The 8,257-nt window shown below is 47.5% G+C and overlaps 1 long non-coding RNA gene across 1 annotated transcript; it reads right to left on the bottom strand.

Annotated features, from left to right (window-relative positions):
• Positions 1 to 2,222: 2,222 nt before the first annotated feature.
• Positions 2,223 to 5,761, bottom strand: LOC311158795. Its single transcript, XR_014616482.1, has 3 exons — positions 5,659 to 5,761; positions 3,324 to 3,392; positions 2,223 to 2,803 (listed from the first exon to the last, which is right to left on the bottom strand). It is a non-coding gene; the product is annotated as an uncharacterized lncRNA (long non-coding RNA).
• Between the last annotated feature and the right edge of the window lie 2,496 nt (positions 5,762 to 8,257).

The following is an 8,257-nucleotide window of genomic DNA, read 5'->3' as shown; positions in this document are numbered from 1 at the left end:
CTGCCCCCCAGCCTTCAGGCTCTGTGCATCACCCTCGAGCCCCTTCTCTGCTGCCCCTCGACTCCTGTGTTTCATCCTGAATCCCTCTCCTTTGGCCCTCTTCCCCCAGCTTCTCCGTGTGCCCTCTGGCTGCGCCTGCCACCCTCGGCGTCTCTGCGTGTCGCCTGCTGTACCCCTGTCCCTGTTCCTCCCTCGGCTCCCGGCCTCTGTCACCCTCGAGCCCCTGCAGTGCCCCTCATCCTCCGTGTGTCGTGCCATGAAAAGACCCTAAAAAACCCCAATCTTAAAAATGTCCTAAAACCCCCTCAAAATACCCTTAAAATACATTAAGAACACTGTACTTTTAAAAAACACCTAAAACACCCCCAAAAAATCCCTAAATATACCTTAGTCCTAAAAGAGCTGAAAAAATACCCCAAAAATCCTTAAAATTGACTGGTAAAAAAAAACCCTAAATATTCCCTCAAAAACAGTAAAAATACTCTAGTCCTTATAAAGTCCTCATATACCCTCAATAGTCCTAAAAAAGCCCCAAGAACACCCAACACCCCCCTAAGAAATTCTAAAAAGTGCTAAGAAGGCCCTTAAAATACCCTAACAAAATTATTTAAAAGCCCTAAATGTATCCTCCGCATTCCCATAAAGTCCCTAAAAAACTCCCACAAAAAAAACCTTAAAATTTCCTTTTCAGGCCCTGAAAAGAACACTAAAAAAACCCCTACAAAACTGCACAGTCACCAGTTCCTACCTTTCACTCTCTAGCCCACAAACATCATTGCTACCTTTTTATTACGGTTGCTGCCTTGTGCTGCCGTTGGGGAAAACTGGTGATGTTTAGGGTGAGTTTAGGGCTGGGGAGAGGGCTTCTGCACCTGTAGCCTAACCTTACTTGCTACTCTGCGTCTTGTCCTTTTTTTACCCCTAACCCGCAGTGTGTGCTGTCCACCTGTCAAACCATCCCTCTTTGCCCACATGTCTTCGTGTCACCCCCAGCCCTCCAACTTTGTGCCTTGGCCCCCTGACCTCGACTGCAAGCTCTCCACCTGGGTAGGGGTGGTGGGAGGGCTGGTTCACTTGTCACTCTCAAGCATCCCCCTCTTTTCCCCTCAAGGCGTCCGCTCCCCCTCAGCCTCTTCTTGTCAGCCTCAAGTTCCCCACTGCAGCCTCTCAGCATCTCTGTGCCACCCCGGAGCCATCCAGTTGCTCCTAAATACCCCTTCTACCTCTCAGCTGTCCCCATCCCTCTGTGTCACCCTCCGGCCCACCGCCCTCAGCCCCTCGTGCACCCTGCAGCCCAGAGACGCTGTCCCTGCCTGTCCTCCGAGCTGCGCTGTCCTCCGAGAGTTCAGGCTCCCACCGGCTGCTGGAGGGGAATAACAGGTGGGTGGAGTAATGGCTGCAGGGTCTGCCTGGGTTAAGAAGAGATGATGTGATTTGGCACTGCTGAAACTTGAGGGGACTCTGGCTCTTCCTCGCTAGTTCCAGGAGTGGATTTACATCATCCTTTGTTCCCAACAGGACCTTCAGCACAAATCCCACTTCTCACAGACACAAACCAGAAATCCAGCACAGCTGTTGGCTCTGAAAGTAATATTCTCAGTACATCTGGCTATGTGATTAAAACAGATACATGCATTGTTGGTCATAGAGGGAAATCTTTTCAGAGCAGAAAATAGCCATTTTGGGGGTCTGCAGTACCGCTCTCTGTCCACAAGGCGGCAGCACTGCCACGGAGCTCAGCAGTGCTGCGACGCGCTTTAGGGACAGGCAGAGAATGGGCGCAAAAGTTGCCAGATAGCCCTATTCCCTTCAGCGCCAGCAGCTTTTCTTATGGTTTCAGGCACTTGATTGTTTCATTCCTATATAAAAACATTATGGCATTATTTTCAAAAGCTACACGTCTTGTCCGAGTTTCTTATATTCCTGTATATAATGCAGTAGATAGCGAGGGCTTATTTTAAAATTTATAAATAAATTTGCCAATACATATAAAAAACTCGACAGGTTTTGGTATTCTACATTCACCCCTCCCTGTGAATCTTCTTGCAGCTTTGGGTCCTTCTGGGGGAGGATGCCCAGCATGACCCCCCCTTAATTCCCCACTCACCTGCTTCTCCACCCAGGGATGTTGGGGTGCCCCAATTGAGTATCTGAGCCCCTGAGCCTCTACCCCATCCCCTAGCCTTTCCTCACCCCCAAAGAAAGCACAAAATGAGTCCCTGGACAGCAGCGTGTTGCTTTATTAAAGTATTTCCACGTGTACATGCCCCCAAAAAGGGGCTCTGCTGCAACAAAAGAAAGGGCGGCAGCCCCCAGAAGTCAGAACTTACTCCCCAGCTCTGTTGTCATGGACTGATGGCCACCCCACGACACGGGGGAAGCGTGGCCGGGGACACTGCCGTGGCTCCTGCTCAGGCTCTGCTCTGTTCCTGTACTTGGGCCGGCGGCAACAGTTGGTTTATCCCTTCCCTATGACGCTGCTGCTGCCGCCCGAGACGCCGTATGTTCAAGTTCCTCGCGTGGTCCCAAACTCGATCTTCATTTTCAATGGCTATTACGTATTCCCCCAGTCCCTGTCTTCAGGGGCAGGGGCTTGAGAGAAGTAGGAAGAGAGATTACCATGGAAGACAGAGATGAAAAAGTTGCTGAGTATCTCAGCCTTCTCCAGGACAGTTGACTCTAGTTTTCTTGTCTTCCTTAACAAGAGAGCACGGGGAGTGTGATGTGGGCAGTTTTTTTCCTTTTCGGTTCAACATACTTTGTCTTGGCCTTCCTGACCTCATCTCTGCTCCAGGCAGCATCCCTACAATGAAAGAAAAGCATACACTTAAGACAAGTGTGAGGTTACAAGTAATTTGGAATGCAGCCATCCATGGGTTCTAGAATTACTGCCTATTTAAGTGCACCTATTCCAGAATTTTGCATATTTCACATTCACAAAAGCATGTTGCAAGAATGGCATGCAGATTCAAGAAAGGTCCAATACAGCAGCCCTGACCTATAAAAACTGGCATTCAGCAACTGCACGGTCATAGCGCTAACATTCATAGTAAGAAATAATGCCAAAGCCAGATGACAACATAGGATGTAAATCTGAAATTCGATATTAAAGAGACGTCTTCCACTTGTAAACTCAAGTATAGTATTCTTGCTAATAAGGGATTTGACAGAGCTGCAGCTGCACAGGGTCTTCTACAGTACACAAAGAAATTAGGTAAGTAGGAGGTAGCAGATTTGAAATGTAGAAGTAGAGATTTGCATTTAAAACTTCAAAGACTTCAAACAAATACCCATGATGTACCAGGCATGTAATGTAGTCTTACCTTTACTGGCTAATAAGTGTTTTGTGCGGACAGGCTTTTTTACCTTCTTTACTTGACAGCTGACAGATGCTGCATGAGGAAGCAAAGACAAGAAAATCAAAATTAAATTAACAAGACCTGTCTTACGGCTTTTGAAATGTACATTTCCAAATACATGTAGTTCCATCATCAGTCGTATTCTGGAGAGGCTAATAACAATTGCCACGTATTTAACAGCCACAAAATTGTAAACCTAAGCCTCGTAACCGTATAAAGCCAACATGAAATTAGAAGCCCTGTGTTACAGGTTTCCCATGCTCTTCATTTCGTTCAAAAGCTGGAAGCTTTTGGAATGCCACTTACAATGTGAGCTGTATCAGCTGACTTTCTGGTATTACCTCCCAAGCACTCTATCAACTTAAGAGGTATGAATGAATGAACCCTGTATGAAGGATTACCTGTATAATGCATCTCAGTCATACATGTGCAGACAGACAGCTGAAGGGTTAAAAAGGATGGTGTTCTGAAAATCTCAGGCTCCCCAACCCTCTTTCCTTAACCCTTTCCTCAGAGTCTGGATGAGATCAAGCAGTTGTGTGGTTGCGTCGATCATGATCATGACCATTCATCCTCCAGAGGCAAATGCTGGAGTGCAAGGACCAAGGCAGTAACCACAGTCTTCTACTGAACCACAATCAGCCTTTCACCACTTAAGACACTGCAAATCCACTTTTGCCGGCTCAGGACTTGAGTTAGGGGAAGGCACAGAACAATCGGTGTCATTCAAAGGCATAGTTCTTCGATTTATACTCATTATTAATTCAGCTGCACAGCTCTGCTCTAACACCTGGTGTCAGGGCCAAAGTCAGTGACCACGTCAAACTACAGCTTCCTCATTTGATTTTCAGTGAGGGAATTTTTGGGGGCCTTGCTGTGAGCTGGAGGGAAAGTCAGCCTAAATATCCACCTTTTCAAACTGATTGTGCAGTGATTGTCCTTCTCAGACAATTCACAACTAAGTCCACAAGTTTTCACCCCTGGAGCTGTCATTCAGATGTTCCACTGCCCTCATCCCACTCACATGATACTGAACTCATACCTTCCATTTCTAGGATATGTTCTAAGGCACGTTTTTTTTACCCTGGCTTCAAACCTCTCACTTGGCCTCAGTGTCACCATATATATTTAGTCTCATTTACCCCATTTTTGTTTCTTACTTCTTTTACTGCTTCTTCCACTAGAGGCTTCTTTTTCCTTATCTTATAATGTCTTTCCCATTGCCACTGATCACCTTCAGGACCCTAAGGGGGTCATATCCACGCGGGGCATGGGCAATCCAAACAAAACATGCCAAGATGTAAACTGGTGCATGAGTTATTGCTACTATTCATATGGCAAAGGAGGTTGTAGTTATTGCTACATCATATTACTATTCATAAAGCTGCTAACATCAGTGGTTATCTTCCAGACCATTACTCAGGATATTGCCCTATAATTTTCTTTAACTTAATTTTAATAGTCTGCTTCATTCCTTTTTTTATTTCTCCTGAGTGCTGTGGGTGGCAAAATATAAGCAGCTTTTGTTTAATTCCCTGCTTACTCTTGAAGGCTTGAATTACTTCACTACCCAAATCTCCTGCTTTTCTATCTCCTGGTCTGTCATTATGCCAGCCAGTGATCCATACCGACGGTGAATTTCCTTTGATAGATATTTTTTTACACTTACAGCTGCTTCATTTCTTTCAGTGGGGAGTATTAACCCCATTCCAAAACTATGCACTCGATGATAAGCAGAGAATTTTTCTTTAATTTAGAGCAGTTTATATAATCTATTTGTACTCTTTACCAAGGTCCCTAGGCTCTCTCATGCGCGAGATGGAAGTTTGGTTGTATTAGTTTGCTGATAGAATTTAAGGGGGGGAAATGAGATGGGAGAAAACATCTCGCTGCAGCACAAGCTCTGAACCCCGCTCGGACATTTTTCAGTAAGCACAGCCCACGGCACTGCGCGCGTCACCCGCGGCCATCGCCGGCCCCTCACTCGGGAGGAGCCGCAGCCGCGGTGGCAGCGTGCGAGCAGCCCCGGCCGGGCCACGCGCCCGCGGCCGCCCGGGGCAGGCGCTCCGCCCACGGCCACGACCCTGCTCCAGCCCCACGGTCCCCCAGCGAGCGCAGACACGGCCACGAGGCGGGCGAGCGGCCGGGGCAGAGCTACGGCGGGGACGGGGCGCCAAGCAGCCCTCGCCCGGCGCAGTGCCAAGCCCCTCCTCGCCCCCTCCTCTGCCCCAGGGGGGACGCGGGCACGGCGGCCAGGAAACATCCAAAAGCCCGTGACCACCCGCGGGGATACGCTTACTTGGTCGGGGCCCAAGCGAGCCGTCGGCAGCTGGGAGAAGAGCGGCAGCTCGGGGCGGAAGCGGACACAGCTCGGACGGAAGCACCGCGGCCCGCGGGAGGGCCCCGCCCCGCGCCCGCCCCGGGCCCGCCCCGCGCCTGTGCCCTGCCGGCCCTGGCCGCGCTCGGCGGCGGCGTCGGGTGGGTGCTGCCGGGCAGGGAGGAGGGCGCGGCCGCTTCGCTCTCCGGAGGGACAGCAGCGCGCGCTCGCCGGTCGGAAAGGCGCAGGTTTGGGGGGGGGGGGGCAAAAAAGCGTTACCGCTAGACATGAGCGCACAAAAGATCGCTCGGATCTCTGTTCCCGGCCTCCCTCTCCGCTGCTCCCGATCTCCAGCTAGGAAGAATGTGTAGCACTGAGAGCGCCAGATACTGAGAAAATACAGATTTGGGAGCCCTGAGCAAAACAGGAAAAGGAAGACGTTTAGTCCAAGCCAAGATTCCAGCTGTAAAAAATACATCGCTTTTCAGCTTTCAGTTTTGATGGGTTACCTATGTTTGTCTGCGAGTAAAAAAAAACCCTAAAAACAAAAAACCACAACAAAAACCGTCCCCGACACCCAAACACATTTTAAAATGCCAACTAATCGCTGCAAGTGTTGCAGCAGCAGAGGAAAAAGGAAAATAAGCAGCCTGTAATTTTTATAGGCTCCTTTGTCACATATATGCTTAAAATAAATCACCCAAAGAATCGTTTTAATTCCACATTAGTGCATACAGCAGTTTACTGATTTTATGGCTGATGGTTAGGCTATATGAACGCTTAGTATTTCAGTGCTACAAGGAAGGAAGTGCTGAGCACAGATGTTTGCAAACAGCGATAATAGGATAATAAATTACTGCAAAGACAAGCTCTTGATGTCACATACCTACTCTCTTATTTATGCAGAAAAAATATCTTAATGCGTTCAGTAAAAAGTTATCAGGAATTCCTGGCTGGTGCTGCAGCGGGCAGAGATACAGCAGGCTATGCCTGAACACTTAAAGATTGTTCTGTCATTGTTTTGAGCCGGCCTGGTAGAGGTATTTCTCATATCTAATTCTTTTCATTTTCTTTAGTTGACAGCTGTAGCTGAAGTCCAATGATTAAGAAGTACATTTTGGAGATGGCAGAGGCTGGAGGGTGCTGAAGGAGTTCTATTCTTTCTTGCAGAGCAAGGCAAAACTATTCTCCTCATCACCACAACTCACAGGAACTGAAAGTTGGGGACTAAGAAGAGGGTTTTAAAGAAGTGACAGGGATGGCTCCAGTTGGAGTGCAGGATCTGTGCCCCTTAAGATTAGACCACAAAAATAACATGTCTGTAGGTCTGTGCCTAATTCCTGCTTCTCTCTTTTTACTACCTGTTCCCAGTGTATGCTTGGTCTAGAGTATCAAAACTAGACGATCTGTTTCTGAGACAGGTCTGAATTTCAGAGCACATGCTCTTCCTAACTAACATCTTGCTACCTGCAGGCTTTCCACATTCTCCTTGCCAGGAAAATATCACACCTACTTTTAAGACATCAATACAAGTCAAGAGCACTTGTTGATCCTCTGCTCATCCAGGCATCATTTTGGAGATTAAGTATGGACCTGCTGGGACAAGCAGGGGCTCCAAGGAGCCTCTCTGATGTGAAGCATGTCACTTCTCGCAGTCACCCTCCTGCGTATTAGCTATTTCCTACCAGGTGAGAGGAGGTGCACAAATTCTTCTGGCATCAACAATTTTATGGCACATGCCACCTGGGCACGTTCCTCAGTATGCCTCTGGCAGCTGCCAGTTCTCAACGCTGCCTAAATAGTTCTCTGCCCCAAAAGAATTTACTGATTTTCTTGATTCTTCCCAGAAGATTGTAAGTGAACGTGATGGAGCAGAAAATGAAGAGAACATATTTTCGTGGGCACTGGTTTGGAGCACAAAATTTACCTTTGGCTCAGAACCATTTTACAAAGATCTTTGAATACTGCCGAACTACAACAGAGGCTGCAAGTGAGTGAAAAGGCATACCAAACCTCCTTTGCCCTTTAAAAGATGGAAACTCCCTAGAAGACAGTTATATTTAGCAGTCATGAGAAAAAATACATTAGGAGCAATCAACACAGAAAAGGTCCTCTTCTTTTTATGCTGGGTTGTCTACTTTCCTGTTCCTTCTTTAAAATTGTTTCTCTACATCTGAGAAAAATTACACAAATTAAAGCAATTTTCCTGTGTCACTCACAGACAGGAAACGGTGATGCGTTTAAACACTGATCTAGTGTACAGAAACTCTCCTCACATAGCCACAGGGACATTATATATATCTCACCTTCCTAGCGTAAGTTACTTTGAAGCCCCTCTGTGTAGAAACCCAGAGACAAATGCAATCCCGTGCATTGTGCTGCTCAGACCCTCTCTCCTCACAGAGACATTTCCCCCCAAGAGCAAAAAGATACAAGGGGACACTATAAGGTCACATGAACCAGAACACAGTGAAGGAGGGGGAGGATCTATAGGCAATATATTCCCAGTATTGTCTGTTCCTTCAATAGCTCTTAAGTGCAAGAAAATTAGCTCTGACTCTTGACATTAAGCGACCACCAG

This window comes from Fringilla coelebs (assembly GCF_963513975.1).
Source record: "Fringilla coelebs genome assembly, chromosome: 13".
Taxonomy (NCBI): domain Eukaryota; kingdom Metazoa; phylum Chordata; class Aves; order Passeriformes; family Fringillidae; genus Fringilla; species Fringilla coelebs.
Note: the sequence above shows the minus strand (reverse complement) of the source record. Positions and strands in the feature narration are given on the sequence as shown.